This window comes from Castor canadensis, chromosome 3 (assembly GCF_047511655.1).
Source record: "Castor canadensis chromosome 3, mCasCan1.hap1v2, whole genome shotgun sequence".
Lineage (NCBI taxonomy): Eukaryota > Metazoa > Chordata > Mammalia > Rodentia > Castoridae > Castor > Castor canadensis.
In genome coordinates this window covers 20,467,641-20,485,947 of record NC_133388.1, presented here as the reverse complement: position 1 = coordinate 20,485,947, position 18,307 = coordinate 20,467,641, and positions in this window count along the sequence as shown.

Below are 18,307 nucleotides of genomic sequence, written 5' to 3'. Positions count from 1 at the left end.
AGTGTATGGGGGGGTAGGGAGATTGAGAAGCTATGTTTCAGGGGTACCTGAGGGCCCCTCTGAAAACCTCACTCCTCACCTCTCCAGCATGGCTCTGCAGCTTTGAGAATTGCTTCCAGCACAGCAAAGCTCAGCAAACTGGATACAAGTTGAAGGCTCTGATGAATAATCACAGCCCATGAAAAGAGTCAGAGCTTAGACCTCTGGGTCCTCCTCTCTGGAGCTAGTGGTGGGGAGCACACACCAGCAGGGGAAGATGGTCACAGGAAAAGAGGGAGGGAGCAGCACCTACGGGATCCTATCTCCCTGTTCCTCCCACAGGGATGCACCAGACACAAAGCCTTGAGCCAAGGCTCTTGTGCTGAAGAACTTTTCAAGCCATCCTATACTGGAAGATATTAAAAGATGTGGAATTTTGCTGGGTACAATCTAAAAAAATGTTAAAGCCCAACACCTGTGACCATCTTTGCCAGTTTATTATCAGTTTGTACAATGGTGGGGTCCTTCAGCAGCAAGACACAGTAGCCTAGAGAGGCTCTGGGTTCCAACCTTTCCACTCCTGACTAGTCTTATGACTTCATACTGATGAGTGCAAACTCTTCAAACCTTAGCTTCTTGGTCCTCACAATCATACTAACAATACCAGTGACCTACTACAGGGCTAAATATAACACTGTGTGTAACCATTAATGTTGGAGTGATTCAGGGGTTATAAATAAAATTCAACACTTCCCTATAAAATGCATTCAGTGGAGGAAGTTATGGCTTTGCACTTGGTTGTCTGTCTGAAGCATGGCTTACAACCTATGGGCCTCAGATAATGAAACATCCTCTAATCATTTGTCCAGTGCAGTCTCAATGCAGAAATTTGTTACAACAAATTTGACTTGACTTCTACTCTTCTTCCTTCCTCAAGCCAGAATCCATTCCACAGAGAATATGATTCTACTATTTGGTCCTCTTGGACAAAAACCCAACATCCCAGCCACAATGGGCACCTGTGGCCCACCTCAGTTACCTTTGACCTGCTTCCCTGCTTCCTCTTCCTTTGCCTCTCCTGTCATCTCCCTCCTTCCCATTCTCCCCATTTAGGCCTACTCTCAATGTCCAAGGCACACAATTCACCCTACAAGTGGTCCTTCTGAAACCATTCATTGGAGGTAAGAGAAGGAGGAATTTGGTAGCAGCTGTCTCCAAAGAACTCTTGTTCATAAATCTACTTTTTCTATCTTTTTATAGCCTCCTGGTGGGTTTTCATGCCATCTTACCTCTGCTACATTTGGTCTGGCATCTTCTTTGAAACTGCTTATCTGTAGTATTACTTCCCTCTGTCAAAATTTCCACTCAAAGGTGTACAGAGTAGTTATCACATGCCTGTTATAAATTAAATATTTTAAAATGCCTCTTTCCAGAGTAATAATGCCAATCATAAATTACAGCATTTAGAAAACACAGTAAATCAAATTTGAAACACCAACCAGGGCATGCCCTGCCCCTTGTTAAAAGTCCTCTAGTGACTTCCTGCTGCCCTAGGGTAAAGATGTCATTCACATCCCAGCTCCTTCCCATTTTCCAAACTTTATCTGCACCACTCACCTCTTTCTGCATTTCCTCCAGGAACCCTAGGATTTTATACTGTTGTTTTTCCATCACTCTAAGCTCTTTCAAATTTCCTGCTTCCACTGCCTACCATCCTCCCAGAACCCACCCAGAGAGACCCAAAATGACCATTCAACTGGAGTAAATGTCTCTGCCCTATCCCACTCCCAGACACAAACAAACCCATTCTACAAAACATTTTCCTCCCTAACACTTACCATACCATGGAACAATCTTCTGAATTTTTCTTTTCACTAATGTCATGGACTGAAAGTTTGTGTCCCCTCAAGTTCATATGTTGAAGCCCTAATCCCCACTATGATAGTATTTGGGTAAATAGCTTCAGATGAGGTCATGGGGGGGCCCTCAGGATGCTTTCAGTGCCCTTATTAGAAGAGGAAGGCTAGAGCTCTCTGTCTCTCTCCATCTGTCATATGAGGCCACAACAAAAAGGCAGACATCTTCTCCAAAAAAAATGGCCCTCACCAAGAATTGAATCAGCCAACTTGCTGATGTTAGATTTCACAGATTCAAAAGTATGAGAAAAAAACCTGTTGTTTAAGCGATCCAGTCTTTTGGTATTTTGTTATAGTAATATGACCTGAATCAAACAGCTTATTGTCATCTCTTTTTCTATCTCAAAAATTTAGAACCTCCTGCACAATTTCTATCTAAAGAAAAATCTCTCCTCTTCTTAAATGTGTGTTGATTTCCCAAGCCTGTTGAATATAAGATAATAATGGTAATGAACACACATTAACACCTCTGAGACAGGCAAAATGACCTTATGGATATTAACTCAATTAATACAATAACCCTACAGGTAGGCACCATAATTGGGCCATTTCTTCCTTAAAAACCAAGTCACAAATAACAGTTAAGTAAACTACGATAAAGTTAGCATCAGAATTTGAACACAGACCATCTGGCACTAAAATCAAATGGGTTTTTAACTACCATATAGTAGGCCATGTTATACTTTCCATCACCCTTTGTGAGCAGAGCAAAGGTTCTGTCAATGGAGAAATCACTGTCTTTAAATGTCTGGGCATGATCACCTCTCACCATTTCAGTCTCTCCCTTACTTTACAAATTCATAGCACAGCTATAGATTTAAGACTGGATTTTTACATAAATGCACAGAGCAGTCATAAATCTATAAATTTAAGACTCTAAGTTTTTACCATTCAAATTCTTTTTCACTTAATCATCATTTTATGATATTTCCCTGAAATCTATCATCTGCTTGGCACTGGCTTAAACAGTAGACTACAAAATCTGCTAATTGCTTGCGTGTGGACTCACCCACATCCATGGTGCTCCTCCATGGGATATAAATTCATACCAAGCCCACAGAACTTCTTGCATTCTTTTCTTTTTTCCTGAGAAAGCAGAGGAAGGGAGTAGCAGAACTATAGGAGGAAAAAAACATTTATTTCTGGACTCTATAAGAATAATAATAAGCAGGTACTGAGGAGTTATTGCAGAGATGCAATATTGTATATAGTTAAAAATGCTGTTTTGGAGTCTGACATACTTGAACACTCATGTGATACCTTAATCACTTTACTTCTCTCAGTGCCACAGTCACCTTATCTGCAAAATGGGGATACATCCATCTAATATTAAATTAGTTAATAGGTATGCAATGGTCAAACAGACCTGGCATAAAAATACTCTACAAATATGAGCAACCTACCAGGTTAGGATAAGAGAATACAAAAGAGAAGTATACCAGAAGATTGGAGGGACCCTCATAGACTGGGAGAGGGTCCCCACCAGTCAATGGACTCGTGCAAATTAACTGAAGCATAACCCCAAGACAATACATTTATAGACAGAAGATTTGCCTAGTTGAGATGAAATCTTATAGCTCAGAGCAGAGAGATGAAGAGAAATACTTTCATCCTGGGGTAGTACAATTTTCCCCATCATCTCCCACTCAAAATTACAGGTTCTAATTGTCCACAGACTCTTCCTGAATAAATTCCTAATCAGTACAGGCAACACCCTCTGCTATGCTTAACACAAGGCCTGTCCCTAGTTTGTGTTTCACCTATTCAAAAGAGAGGAGTTATCTGTTTCCCAAAACAGCCAATGTGACATGGTTAAATAATGGTCCATCCAAGAGGGTCGCACTGTAATCTGCAGAATCTGCGGTTGTTACCTCATTAAGCAAAAGGTCTTTGCACATATGATTGAGTTAAAGATTCTGAGAGGGGGAGAGTATCCTGGATTATCTGCCTGAGCCTCAGGTGGAAGGGAGATGAGGGTGGGGAGACTCAACTACAGAAAAAAAGAACGAAACAGAACTGCAAAACAAAATGGAAGGCCAATCCAGCAGAATAGAACAAACAGAAGACAGAATCTCAGAACTTGAAGATGAAATGGTAATTAAAGGAAAAACCGAAGAACTATTAATTAAACAACTCAAGACCTGTGAGAAGAAAATGCAAGAACTCACTGACTCCATCAAAAGACCAAACTTGAGAATCATGGGCATCGAAGAAGGAGAAGAGGTGCAAGCGAAGGGAATGCGTAATATATTCAACAAAATAATAACAGAAAATTTCCCAAATCTAGAGAAAGATATTCCCATACAAATGCAAGAGGCCTCCAGGACACCAAACAGACCAGATCAAAATAGAACTACTCCATGACATATCATCATTAAAACAACAAGTTCAGAAACTAAGGAAAGAATATTGAAGGCTGTAAGAGAGAAAAAACAAGTAACATACAAAGGTAAACCCATCAAAATCACACCAAACTTCTCAACAGAAACATTAAAAGCAAGAGCGTGGGGTGAGATCTTCCGGGCACTGAATGAAAATAACTTCAACCCCAGGATACTCTACCCAGCAAAGCTATCATTCAAAATAGATGGAGCAATAAAAGTCTTCCATGATAAGCAGAAACTAAAACAATATGTGACCACAAAGCCACCATTACAAAAGATTCTGCAAGGGATCCTGCACACAGAAAGTGACACCCAACTTAACCATGAAAAGGCAGGCAGCACCAAACCACAGGATAAGAAAAATCAAGACAGTAGAGAGTAACATCAAGTTAGGTACACACAATCAAACCTTCAAATAACTAAGACAACTAAATGGCAGGAATCACCACATACCTATCAGTACTAACACTTAATGTTAATGGACTTAATTCACCCATCAAAAGACACCGTTTGACAAAATGGACTAAAAAAGAAGATCCAACAATTTGTTGCTTACAGGAGACTCATCTCACCGACAGAAATAAGCATATGCTTAGGATGAAAGGCTGGAAGAAGATTTACCAAGCCAATGGCCCCCGAAAACAAGCAGGAGTAGCAATACTTATCTCTGACAAAGTAGACTTCAAACCTACATTGATCAAAGGAGATAAAGAAGGACATTCCATACTAATAAAAGGGGAAATAGACCAAAAGGAAATAATAATCATCAATCTGTACGCACCCAATGTCAACGCACCCAATTTCATCAAACATACCCTGAAAGACCTAAAAGCATATATAAATGCCAACACAGTGGTTGTGGGAGACTTTAACACTCCATTATCATCAATAGATAGGTCATCCAAACAAAAACTCAATAAAGAAATCCAAGATCTAAAATATGCAATAGATCAAGTGGACCTAGTAGATGTCTACAGAACATTTCATCCAACCTCTACACAATATACATTCTTCTCAGCAGCCCATGGAACCTTCTCCAAAATAGATCATATCCTAGGGCACAAAGCAAGCCTCAGCAAATATAAGAAAATAGAAATAATACCGTGCATACTATCTGACCACAATGCAGTAAAAGTAGAACTCAACAACAAAAGTAAAGACAAAAAACATGCAAACAGCTGGAAACTAAATAACTCATTACTTAATGAAGAGTGGATCATCGATGCAATAAAAGAGGAAATTAAAAAGTTCCTGGAAGTCAATGAAAATGAAAACACAACCTACCAGAACCTATGGGACACAGCTAAGGCAGTCTTGAGAGGAAAGTTTATAGCCATGAGTGCATATATTAAAAAGATTGAAAGATCCCAAATCAATGACCTAATGATACATCTCAAACTCCTAGAAAAACAAGAACAAGCAAATCCCAAAACAAATAGAAGGAGAGAAATAATAAAAATAAGAGCTGAAATCAATGAAATAGAAACCAAAAAAACCATACAAAGAATTAATGAAACAAAAAGTTGGTTCTTTGAAAAAATAAACAAGATCGATAGACCCCTGGCAAACCTGACTAAAATGAGGAGAGAAAAAACCCAAATTAGTAGAATCAGGAATGCAAAAGGGGAGATAACAACAAACACCATGGAAGTCCAGGAAATCATCAGAGACTACTTTGAGAACCTATATTCAAATAAATTTGAAAATCTTAAAGAAATGGACAGATTTCTAGATACATATGATCATCCAAAACTGAACCAAGAGGAAATTAATCACCTGAATAGACCTATAACACAAAATGAAATTGAAGCAGCAATCAAGAGTCTCCCCAAAAACAAAAGTCCAGGACCTGATGGATTCTCTGCTGAATTCTATCAGACCTTTAAAGAAGAACTGATACCAACCCTCCTTAAACTGTTCCATGAAATAGAAAGGGAAGGAAAACTGCCAAACACCTTTTATGAAGCCAGTATTACACTTATCCCAAAACCAGGTAAAGACACCTCCAAAAAGGAGAACTATAGGCCAATCTCCTTAATGAACATTGATGCAAAAATCCTCAATAATGGCAAATCGAATTCAGCAACACATCAAAAAGATTATTCACCACGACCAAGTAGGCTTCATCCCAGGGATGCAGGGGTGGTTCAACATACGAAAATCAATAAACGTAATAAACCACATTAACAGAAGCAAAGACAAAAACCACTTGATCATCTCAATAGATGCAGAAAAAGCCTTTGATAAGATCCAACATCATTTCATGATAAAAGCTCTAAGAAAACTAGGAATAGAAGGAAAGTTCCTCAACATTATAAAAGCTATATATGACAAACCTACAGCCAGCATTATACTTAATGGAGAAAAACTGAAACCATTCCCTCTAAAATCAGGAACCAGACAAGGATGCCCACTATCTCCACTCCTATTCAACATAGTACTGGAATTCCTAGCCAGAGCAATTAGGCAAGAAGAAGGAATAAAAGGAATACAAATAGGCAAAGAAACTGTCAAAATATCCCTATTTGCAGACGACATGATCCTATACCTCAAAGACCCAAAAAACTCTACTCAGAAGCTTCTAGACATCATCAATAGTTATAGCAAGGTAGCAGGATATAAAATCAACATAGAAAAATCATTAGCATTTCTATACACTAATAATGAACAAACTGAAAAAGAATATATGAAAACAATTCCATTTACAATAGCCTCAAAAAAAATCAAATACCTAGGTGTAAACCTAACAAAAGATGTGAAAGACCTCTACAAGGAAAACTATACACTTCTGAAGAAAGAGATTGAGGAAGACTATAGAAAGTGGAGAGATCTCCCATGCTCATGGATTGGTAGAATCAACATAGTAAAAATGTCGATACTCCCCAAAGTAATCTACATGTTTAATGCAATTCCCATCAAAATTCCAATAACATTCATTAAAGACATTGAAAAATCTACTGTTAAATTTATATGGAAACACAAGAGGCCACGAATAGCCAAGGCAATACTCAGTCAAAAGAACTATGCAGGAGGTATCACAATACCTGACTTCAAACTATATTACAAAGCAATAACAATAAAAACAGCATGGTACTGGCACAAAAACAGACATGAAGACCAGTGGAACAGAATAGAAGATCCAGATATGAAGCCACACAACTATAAGCAACTTATCTTTGACAAAGGAGCTAAAAATATACGATGGAGAAATAGCAGCCTCTTCAACAAAAACTGCTGGGAAAACTGGTTAGCAGTCTGCAAAAAACTGAAACTAGATCCATGTATATCACCCTATACCAAGATTAACTCAAAATGGATCAAGGATCTTAATATCAGACCACAAACTCTTAAGGTGATACAAGAAAGAGTAGGAAATACTCTGGAGTTAGTAGGTATAGGTAAGAACTTTCTCAATGAAACCCCAGCAGCACAGCAACTAAGAGATAGCATAGATAAATGGGACCTCATAAAACTAAAAAGCTTCTGTTCATCAAAAGAAATGGTCTCTAAACTGAAGAGAACACCCACAGAGTGGGAGAAAATATTTGCCAACTATACATCAGACAAAGGACTGATAACCAGAATATACAGGGAACTTAAAAAACTAAATTCTCCCAAAACTAATGAACCAATAAGGAAATGGGCATGTGAACTAAACAGAACTTTCTCAAAAGAAGAAATTCAAATGGCCAGAAAACACATGAAAAAATGCTCACCATCTCTAGCAATAAAGGAAATGCAAATTAAAACCACGCTAAGATTCCACCTCACCCCTGTTAGAATAGCCATCATCAGCAACACCACCAACAACAGGTGTTGGCGAGGATGCGGGGAAAAAGGAACCCTCTTACACTGTTGGCGGGAATGTAGACTAGTACAACCACTCTGGAAAAAAATTTGGAGGCTACTTAAAAAGCTGGACATTGATCTACCATTTGATCCAGCAATACCACTCTTGGGGATATACCCAAAAGACTGTTACTCCAGAGGCACCTGCACATCCATGTTTATTGCGGCACTATTCACAATAGCCAAGTTATGGAAACAGCCAAGATGTCCCACCACTGACGAATGGATTAAGAAAATGTGGTACCTATACACAATGGAATTTTATGCAGCCATGAAGAAGAACGAAATGTTATCATTCGCTGGTAAATGGATGGAATTGGAGAACATCATTCTGAGTGAGGTTAGCCTGGCTCAAAAGACCAAAAATTGTATGTTCTCCCTCATATGTGGACATTAGATCAAGGGCAAACACAACAAGGGGATTGGACTTTGAGCACATGATAAAAGCAAGAGCACACAAGGGAGGGGTGAGGATAGGTAAGACACCTAAAAAACTAGCTAGCATTTGTTGCCCTTAATGCAGAGAAACTAAAGCAGATACCTTAAAGCAACTGAGGCCAATAGGAAAAGGGGAACAGGTACTAGAGAAAAGGTTAGATCAAAAAGAATTAACCTAGAAGGTAACACCCACGCACAGGAAATCAATGTGAGTCAATGCCTTGTATAGCTATCCTTATCTCAACCAGCAAAAACTCTTGTTCCTTCCTATTATTGCTTATACTCTCTCTACAACAAAATTAGAAATAAGGGCAAAATAGTTTCTGCTGGGTATTGGCGGGGGAGAGGGAGGGAGCGGAGTGGGTGGTAAGGGAGGGGGTGGGGGCAGTGGGGAGAAATGAACCAATCCTTGTATGCACATATGAATAAAAAAAAAAAGAAGAATTAACCTAGAAGGTAACACCCACGCACAGGAAAAAAAAAAAGACAAAAGAGTGTGATAGTGGAAGAGGGAGGTTGGAGTAATGAGAGGAAGAAGTCACAAGCCAAGGAATGTGGGACCCAGAAGATGCTAATGCTGAGGAAATGGCTTCTCCCTAGACACTCCAGAAGGACCTAGCCCTGCCAACATCTTGACTTTAGCCCAGTGAGACTTATTTTAGGATTTGGACCTCCAGCACTTTAGAAGAAAGACATAGTATATCCCTATTAAGTCACCATGTTTGTGGTGATGTATCACGTGGGCAATGATGCAGCTGTGATTTGACATGGTCGTTCTCAAACCTTGCACCTACAAAATGTTTATTATGCTAATATTCAATAGCTACAATTGGATAATGAATAAAGTTATGGGAATAGTATAATAGCTATCAGTTTTTGACAATATATTAGCATGAAGCTTCTCCATGTATAATTTCATTCCAATTAATACTTACACTTTTCCCTTTTTATGAGTGAGCAAACTGGTTTTAAAATGTTAAGTAATTTGTCCTAAGTCATAAAGCTAATGAAGTAGCCAAATGTGGATGCAAACCTAATTTTAATCTAAAAATAATTACATTAAATTTAGCATACAGAAATATACCAAACATGGTTTTTCTACCAGTGGTTTTTCTTATAGTTCTGCAATCTACTGCCATGTCTGTGGTGTGTGCTAGCAGAGAGTCACATGAATGAACTAGAAAGAACTCATGTTAGCAGAAACTAATTCTAATAATGCCTAAGGACAAATCCTTTCTTTTAAAACGCTAGGTATTTGAACTTGAAATCATTGTTTATGGGATTGAATTTTTACTTGTATTAATATTTCTAAGCACACCGAACTTGAAACAGTTGAATATACAGTGCCTTCTAAGATTTCCTTTTGTATATTTGCCTGTTTTCATCAGGTGTCAGACCATGACAACCAGTCTAGGAGACCTGTGATTTTTACTTTTGCACTGTGCAAACAGAAAAACTAATGCTTACAAAGCTTAAATAATTTGTCTAAGCCCACCTAGATAATGAACAGGAGAGCTGGAGCTGAAGCCAATAGAAGTCTTATCTAAAACCTACACTCTTGGCCAGGAGTAGTGGCTCATGCCTACAATCTCAGCTATTTGGGAGGCAGAGATCCAGAGGATCTGCTTGAGTCCAGCCCAGGCAAAAAGCTAGCATGACCCTATCTCAATCAACAAGGTGAGCAAGCATGGCAGTACACACCTGTATAGCCCATGCAGGAGGCCATGGGTATGGAGACCAAGGACTCAGACTAGCCCCAGGCAAAAACATGAGACCCTACCTGCAAAATAACTGAAGCAAAAAAGGATGGAAGTTGTGGCTCAAGTGATAGAGCACCTGCCTAGCAAGTGGGAAGCCCTGAATTTGAGCCCTAATTCTAATTACTACCAAAATAAATAAATAAAACATACACTCTTTTCTGTATACCACTGAAGGGGTAAAGTGCCATCAACTCTAATCCCTGTCTGCTTTGGGTGAGGGCAGAGGGGTCATCCAGTAACAGGGAAGAGGTATATATGTATGAAAATGTCATGATGAAACCTACTATTTTTTATGATTTAAACTAATAAAAATATGTATTTTTTAAAAAGTGTCATCCAGAAGGCTCCACCTCATGCTCAATCCCTTGTGATTTACTTTGGAGATAACATAGCTGGCTCAGGCTGGTTGCCTGGCTAGGAGAGGGGTAGTGTTTGACTTCTCTTTCTCCACATTGCACACTCATTCTTTCTCTTCAAACTTGTCCATCATGGTTGCTTACCCTTCTGGATAAGAATGTGACTGGGGCAGAGAATAAAAGAGGTTTCATTTTGTGTTGACCCAGCATGTGGCTGTCAGGTTCTCTCCTTGGACCCTTTCCTGAATCTCTTGCCCTCCTCACCTCATTGCTGGGAATTTCTCTCCAGAAGTTTTGCAGACATGAACAAATGCTTCTCTTCTGCCTGACATAGCGATCTTCTTTAGGCTCTGGAAATCCATGTCAGTGCCTCCACCACCCTGCTTAGACCCTGTCCACCTTGGTCAGGGTCTAAGGTGGACCCCAGATGTCTGCTCTGTAGGACATATTTTCTTTGCTTACAATAACACTACATCCCACCTCAAGGTAGCAGCAGACTCTCCTTCACTCCTTTCTCCCAATCACTAGTTAGTCAGTCTCTCACATTCTGGATCTGGGAAGGTAAGTAACATTGCTGACTTCCAGAGATGCATATCATGGTTTCTGGGTAGATTCCTTACGGCCCCTCTCTCTGGAACTGAAGTGAACTGCTCCACCCTCCTTCCTACCTATGAGACAGACTCACTATACACCAGCAACTCCCTCCACACCTCTGCATCTCACCTGCCACTCTTTTGTCCACTGTTACACCACATCTAAGGCTGGAGCTGAATGGTTAGGGGTCAGTCGGTACCCACATTTTTGCTGACATACTTTTGCAAATCTTGCTTGTGGTTTTGCACCTTGCTTTGGACAGTGGCTTCTATTAACGAGTGCTCAGCTGAAATTGGCACTGAAAGACATTTGTTTTAATATCTCTTGTCAGTAGTAGTAGCAATGATAATAATGGCAGCCTGTATTTATTGGTCACTGAGACATTTCCAGCACTATAGTGAGTGCTTATGGCTATTTATGGCTATGCTTTTTTAAAATCCTTACCATGACTCTATGAGGACACTGTGGTGTTTGCTTCATTTAAGAGACCACCTGAGGGTCAGAGTGCGTCTGTGAGTTGCCTTGGGTCACAGAGTTCCTGAGGGGCAATGGTAGGATTGGATTAGAATGCAGTTCAGTCTGATGCCCAAGCCAGTGCCAGAGCCTCTGCACACTAAAATGCTTGTACAATGAGCAAATCAGCCATTTATTTGATAGTCTATGAGAAAGTCCTTTGTAAAATTATAAAGTTTTTTTCAATTATTTACATTGTTATTGTAGTTATAAAAGACAATCATTTTTATTATTCCATTCTATTGGTAGGGCTTTAGACTGCTTGTAGAAGATACATTTGAATGCTTTGAAAAGATTTAACTTGAGGCTAGAAAGTGCACAGTGATAAAGTGTTACAGTAGCCATTAAAAATGTCTGAAATATTAAGGTGCCTAAAAATGGAATGTTTAACTGCTTGAAGACCTCCAAATTAAATTGGCTATTTCCCCAAGCATGATCTCTAGTAAGTACATTTGACTCAGTAGTGAAACAGACTGATATATGGGCAACACAAATGATGTTCAAGCCACCCTTCACTCAGCCACTAGGTACGTGGAGTTCTACTGACTTTTCAGAAAACAAGACAAATATGCTTTGCTTTGAATACATACAAACATCATAAGTATTTGCACAGCTATCCCCACCACTTCAAAGGATTTAGAAAGAATCTGTTCCATTAAAACATGACACAGATGAAACTGGTAATAATATTAACAGCTGAGGCATAATGAGTTATTTCTCTACACTAGGCCCTAGGCTGAGCGCTTCACAAGAATGACTTCTTTTAATCTTCTTAAATACTATGATGTTAAATCACTAGCGTTCCTGATTTACCTCTGTGAAAGAGTTTAGGACAGTCACTACAGTAGGTAAAACAGTTCTCCCAAAGATGTCTGTGTCCTAATACCTAACATGGCAAAAAGAACTTGCAGATGTGATTAAGTTTGAGATCTTGGTGTCCTGAGATTATTTACTGCTATCCATATGGGTCTAATGTAATGACAAGGATCCTTAGACATGGAAGAAGGAGACAGAAGGTCCAATTCAGAGAGATTTAAAGATGTCACACTATTGACTCTGAAGATGGAGGAAGGTGCCATGAGCCAAGCAATGCAGGTGCCCTCCAGAAGCTGGAAAAGACAGGGGAGTGGTTCCCCCTAGCAGTTCCACAAGGAACACATTTCTGCTGACACATTGATTTCAGTCCAGACTTCCGACCTCTAAAACAATAATATAATAAATGTGTGTTGTTTTAAGCTACTAAATATGTATAATTTGTTACACCTTACCAGTAGGAAACTAATATAGTCACTTTTCATAGCCAATGTTACAGGCTGGATTTGAACGCTGATGTGACTGACTCCATTATTATTCTGCTTGGTTCCCTACCCCCCTTAAAAAAAATTGATGTCCTAATCCCCAATATGATCTTATTTAGAAATAGGGTCTTTGCGGATGATTGAGTTAAGATGAGGTCATTGAGGTGGGCCCTAATACAATAATTGGAACTGATGTCCTTAAGAAGGGGCAGTTTGGAAGCAGACATTCATAGAGAGGAGACAAGATGAAGGGATATGAGGAGACTACAAGCCAAGGAACACCTGAGGCTGCCAGAAGATAGAAGTAATTGGGAACAGATCCTCAGCCTTCAGAGAGAGCACAGCCCTAAAAAACATTGATTTCAAACTTCTGGCCCCCAATACTGACAATAAAATTTAGTTGTTCTAAGTTACTCTGTTTGTGGTACCTTGTTATAGAAGCCATAGCAAACTAACATACTCACTCTGCCTCACAGCATCTGAGTCTATAGTCTTGCATAGGCACTCTCCACATCTGTCATTAAGGAGATGCCTTAGGCTGTCAATAGTGCTATAGCAAATACGGAAGACTGGGTAACTCAGTAATAGAAATTTACTTGCCACATTTCTGCAGGCTGGGGAGCCCAAGGTCAAGGTGCCAGCAGGTTCTGTGTATGCTTCCAAGATGGTATGTGGAATATTGTGAACTGACATGGCAGAAGGGATAAAAGGGCAATAAGGACATACACCCATCCCCTCCAACCCTTTTGAAGGCACTAATCAACTCATGGGAGCAGAACTGTCAACACTTAATCACCTCCCAAAAAGGCCCCATCTCTTTACACAACCCAGTGGGGATTAAGTTTCTCATGTTTTGGAGGGGAATACCTTCATTCAAACCATAGCAAGAGATGATTATTAGAAATTGAAGACAATACCACTTTATATATGTGCATGGGTTGTTCTTTCATGGAAAACTTTTCATATTAACTTATTTCATATTATCTTATCTGATCCACACCACAATCAGGCAAGTACACCAAGGATTCTCTCTCCAAGATGGTGGCATGGTAGCAGTATATACATAGTGTTTTCACACACCAGATTGTCTGTGTCCAAATTCTGGTATTTTCAATGACTCAAAAAGTTACTACTTTTCTATGTGCCTCAGTTTCTTCATCTGAGTAAAAGGAATAATAATAGTAATAACAGTATTTGCCTCATAAGTTTCTTGAAGTGGTTAGAGCACAACACATTTGAAACCCTTAGGGAAGCCCATTATAAGCCCAGAAGACCGTTTTACAAATAGAAAAACTGAAATATAGAAGAGTTAAAGGAATTACACAAGGGCATATGGCTCCTAAGCAAATCTAGGACTAAAATACAAATCTAAATCTTATGGCAGAACTATTTGCACTATAATATCCTGTCTCTCTATTACCTTTCATTTTCATGATTCTTTCGTGTTCTGGGTGTAAATTAATCTGAACCTTTTTTATCCTTTAAGCAATTATAAATTTAATTCTTCTTTCCATGCCCACCCCAGTCATTCAATAAAGATTACAATTTCTATAAACCACAAAGTCTTCTTCTTCAAATTCTTTTATGAGAATCTTTATCTCAAGAAGTAACTCATTTTATTTCCTAACAGCAAAGGAGGTCTGCCAAGATAATGCCATCACTAAATAAAATACCAAGGACATAAAAAGAAGATACAATAACCCCTGCCAATGCCTACCAAACCACTGACTCTCTTAACCTGCCATGTGTTGTTTCTGGCTCATCTGTGTCTAGAGAGGCCGACCCTAAGATCTTACGAACTTATGAGTTCTTACAAAGTTTGCAAATAAATTCAGCACCCTGCAGACTGCAAAGCTGCTTTCAGACCTCACTTCCACCTTATTACATTTTTGCATTTATCCAACCATCTCAGAAAGTGGTTCTCCTTAAAATCATGGGATGCAGAATGAAAAACCCATCAGGATTTAATGACCATATTTCAGCATTTACTGCTTAACAGAACTTGGCTTTTTCAGCATTTTTGCAATTATTTAAACTGGAAGGGGATCAAAAAGGTAGAGTGAATTTTGACTTTTTTTTTTCAACTGCCACAAACCATCCATCAAAAAACTAAGCTATTGTTAGGGAGAAAGAATGAAGAGCCACAAATGTGGAGATTTGGAAAATATTAAAAAAGACAATCTCCCAGCCCAATAAAATATAATTAACTAAATTTCATCAAGACTTCTATAAAAAAATACACAAAGAATCAATACTCGGCATAAAACCCAAAAGTGGGCTGTTATCTCTAGACCAGAAAAAACATTTCATTAGGCTGAAGGATTTTATATTCCCATTGGGAAAATTGCTTTTTCCTCACACCTCTCCTTTGCTCACTACAGAAACTCAATTCAAAAGTCAATCATCAAAATCACTTAGCAAATGTCACAAGGTGCTGCCACTTTTCACAGACATTTGTTTCTTGATAGGAAATTCAGGCCCTAGAAACCCTGGCACCTTTCCTCTGTGTTGACTCACACTCTTCCATCATTTTGTTGTTTTTACTCTTTTGCGATTTTCTTTTTCTGCTTGGCCTCTTTGTTTTTGTTGTTGTTGGAAACAGAAAGCCTATTTTCATAAGGTTGCAGGCAACAGCTTTTCCCTTTAACATTTCAGTGTTCTTTAACAGTCACTGCACCACTGAGAGCACCCGTTGGGCAGGTTATAAATGAACTTCACTCTCCAATCACACTCACTGCAGTGCAGAAGGCCTTTTCCAGGCTGATGGCATAGGTGTCATCTTTTCACATTTCATCCTTGGAAATGCCTGTTGCTTAACTGACACGCTGCCCAGGAACAATACTTGCTTGGTTTATGATTCTCTGCTGACCACAGATCCACCAGGTGCTCCCCCTCCTCAACCCCTTGCCAAAACACAAGTGGAGCAGATACACAGGGAAGCACAAAGACCCCACAAGCAGAATCTGAAGATCAGGATTATCCATTGAAAGGGAGAGCATAAAGAAGCATCTGAAGGCCTCTAGCCATAAATCACTGAACTGAAAAGAGCACAATATAAGACTTCCGTGTCTGATACCAATGACCAGGCTGCTGGTGAATATAGCCAGAATAAAATAGCAATTTACTGGATATCTTCTATGTGTACTTGGTATACAGTTTATCATTCTACTTCTGAGTTCTGCTTACTGGCCAGCTATGTGAACAGGGACAGACTACCTCCTTTTTTTAAGCATAGGATCATGAAACCCACATGTTTTCTCAATCAAGTGTTTTAAAGAGGAAACCAAACATAGCAACAGTGACTTGTGCTGTTAGTTGACCTGTGTGTATATGTGTGTTCAATTATTTAACTAAGTAAATTAACCAAACTGACTATCCACGTTGTTTCCAACTAACTTTGTCTTGGCCACTTGGATGTGTCCTAAAGATGACAGATGGTGACGATAGCAGACAGCTGCAATGGGACTGGGCCTCCCATAAACTCATCTGGTGTCACTCTTCTATTAATCCTTAAATTTGGAAAGCTACCACTGATGCTCTTGAGGTCCAAATTTTTTTTATCTTTTCCTAATCAACCGGCTACTTACAAAAGAATCTTCCATAATCAATAGAATAAATATCTGGATCTTAAATTGATTTTTTTTAAAAAAAAGAAATTTGCTTCTGACTGAAGAATGCACTTTATGCATAAGTTACAGTATATATTCCTCTAGAACCTCCAGAAATCTTCCACATTGCTAACAGCTCACACAGGATCTAGAACTTAGTGAGAACATAATTATTTAACAGATTGTACTCATGAAATGTCAGAAAAGGGATTGTAGTTAATATGAAACTATAGCAGAAAAAGAAGAAATTGCTCACATCCTACAATTGAGTGAGAAGTCATGATAGAACAGTAATTAGTAAGATCCTGACTGTGTGGCTTGCTTGAGACTAGAGCTGTTTAATAAATAAACATTCTCTGTCCTTTGAAGAATGTAGCACTAGTCAGGCAAATGCTGAGATTGTCTAAGAAAAAGCAGAGGTGAGCTACAGAAGACTTTTAGCCCCTAACATAAACCTGCTTAAATCACACACGATTTAAGAACACATAGTAAGAATTACAGTAAGAATGCAATATGAAACTTCACCCAATAGTAATAAGAATTCTCTATTAATTTCATACCTCTCTTTCTGTGTATTAACATATATATCCTATAGTTTAGAATACTTTTATAGTAGATTTATGTCCATAAAACCTTTTGCATTCCAACCTCTGTTCAGTATAATAAATCCCTTTTTCTATGCCTAAGAAAGCCAGTATGATCCTTTAACTGTGGGCATGCTGCCATCTAGTGGACTGTCATTAGAACTGAGGTTCTGTTCCTCAAGAAATGTGAACCATCTACTTTTCTTTGGGGAACTAATATTTGGAATACCTTCTATAGGTTTTTCTGAGCATGGATAAGAATATTTTTATACTATCCTTCTCTCTTATCTTAGTTGGTATTTTCAAATGTGTCAGTCACACTCAGTGAGCTGGTACAGAATGGCTGATGCCATCAGACTAGCCACAGCTTGCCACTGTTATTTAGCTCTGTGTTGTATCTTTGAGGAAACAGATTTAAATGCCAACACTGATAGAGCACTTCCTTTTTTATTTTGTTTTCATTGTTGTCCTGAGACAATTGCCAACACTACTGAGTGTCAAACACGGTACCATTTGGAAAGGGACATTATACTTCAGTCACTTCACAGACACTGGTTCAGTGTCAAGGGTGTGCCAAGTAGGCTAGAGTAAGTGAGGAAGAAAGCAGAGGTCTGGCTCCTTCCTTAGCTGAGGGGCCTAAGTGGTCATTCCTTATCTCTGAGCCTCACTCAGTTTCTCCTATTGCTAAATGAGTAGAGGCATTAGAGGGTGTGTAAAGTAAATCCTTGCTTAAAAGCACGTTAAGACATGTGAGTTTATAGCAGGCTGAAGCAGAACGATCACAAGTTTGAGGCCAACCTGGGCTACATAGTGAGAGTCTGTCTCAAAAAACAGATGTGTGAGTTTAATCACCTTAAGAACAAGGCGAGTACTAAACTAAGATTATAAATAGAAAAGAGGATTTCAAGATTTCCCTGTGTTACCCTCCTCAGTGGACATCTGGCCCTCCCTGTTGTCAGGAAAGATGGGGTGTTTCAGTTCAATCTCTTGAGAGTTGAGATGTGAGATTCACAATAGTTTCTGAACCC